The 1769-nt window shown below is 31.1% G+C and overlaps 1 protein-coding gene across 1 annotated transcript in view; it reads left to right on the forward strand.

The window, feature by feature from the left end:
* Positions 1-1769, forward strand: part of LOC117167326 (transferrin) — an 18436-nt gene that overhangs the window by 15429 nt on the left and 1238 nt on the right. The window lies entirely within an intron of this gene.

A 1769-nucleotide genomic window follows, 5' to 3' on the forward strand; every position in this document is an offset into this window, starting at 1 on the left:
CCCCTTCCACCACCAAGTAAGTGTTTGGAGGGTGTGTAAAGGAATAGAGAAGGTGTAAGAAAAATGTAAACCCTTAGGGGACACATTAGAAGCTTCCATTCCATAATAGTGTTATAGGTAAGTAAGATATTGTGTTAAAATATTTTTTGTTTTCAATTTCATAAATGTGGAACCTACGTCACTTTAAACTTTTTTTCAATATGCGATGTTTTGGAAAGTTTTCAACCGATTTTAATCAAATTTACCGGAGCTGCGCAGAATTCCGTACTATTTTTTTCTATAGAAATAAAAGCGAACGAAATTCAAAATTTTGAGTAAAGCTATTTTAAAAACTTGTTGACTTTTCCTTTCTTTACTTTTACATGTGCAAATTATCTAAATAGATGCTTTACTATATCAGTTTGTTGTAGAAAAAAATGATTTTGTCTTGAGATGTTTGTATTTTATTATTAAAATTGTATGATTAATAAAAAAGTGTCAGAATTTTAAAATTTAATAAACAATAACAAAGTTGTAAACAGTTTTTCACCTACAAAGCCTTACAGTCAGACCAATTGACATTGTAGAAAAGTTAATATTTTAATGAGAACATTTAAAAAAGACGATTACTCATAAAAAATAATAAAAATTTTCGATCATTTAAACAATTTTTATAATATAAATAATAAATGGTCCAACACAATCCTCTATATCATTTTACCCTTAAAATCGAATGGTGCCATAAGTTTTGTCGTAACTCATATTGTTAAACATATCGTTAAAAGTTAAATCGTTTAAACAATAAAAAAATTAAGTTTCATTAAAAGTGAACATTCAATTGAATATTCTCAACCCAACATTAACTTTTCTACTATGTTAATTGGTCTACCCATGCATCTTAATAGTTTAAAAAATTGTTGGTGTATGAATTTTCCAAGTATGAAAATTTGTCGTCACCATTGCCATTTTAATAATTGATTACAACGTTTTTATGTGGAAATAACTTTTTTAGAGATATCTGATATACTGTGGAATTAAAAAAATTTTTTATCATTAAATAAAATTTTTAATTGAATATTTGTGATTTTTAAGTTTGTCTTCATTAGTTCTGACTAACGATGATTTAATCTAAGACATTCAATTACAGATTAAAAAAATCATATTGTTGAAATAAATAGATTTGACGATGTCTTAGTTTAAGTATTGTTGAATACAAAACAAATTTTTAAAAAAGTCAGCCTGCTTCGCGGACACATTCTCATCACGCGCGGCTCGCTTCGCTCGCAAGTTTGCGCGCGCTAACGGCGCGCGAATGTTGGTTTTCGCGCTCAATAATGTATTTACCTCGCGCTACGCGATCGGGCTTTGTATACAGACTTTTTAAAACTAAAGGTCAAAGCATCGACAAAAGTAATTTGGTGATTGTTATTTCTCTTTTGTTAAAGCTCCTTCGGCTTTAACGAACACATTCTCAGCAGCTTCGCACTCGAGTTTATCCCTGAAATTATACATCAGTCTAATAAATTCATATAATCATAGTTCATAACATGCATTTGTATGAAAACTGACGTAGTTTCATTGTCTTCAAAATTATGTCCCTAACCTCAGTGACTCAGACTTTGTCAATATTGAATCTTCTGCCACGTCGTGTTCTACATCGCAGTTGTGGTGCCCTATTGCTTCATCTCCTAATAATTGGCTAAAAGAGTCTCTTTAAAGCGTCTAGGGCGGAGAGTCTAGTTACAATAACAGACCCGCGAACTTCGATTAATGAAGGGGGAGGGCGGGGG

The sequence above is a fragment of the Belonocnema kinseyi genome, chromosome 2, assembly GCF_010883055.1.
Source record: "Belonocnema kinseyi isolate 2016_QV_RU_SX_M_011 chromosome 2, B_treatae_v1, whole genome shotgun sequence".
NCBI classification, from domain to species: Eukaryota; Metazoa; Arthropoda; class Insecta; order Hymenoptera; family Cynipidae; genus Belonocnema; species Belonocnema kinseyi.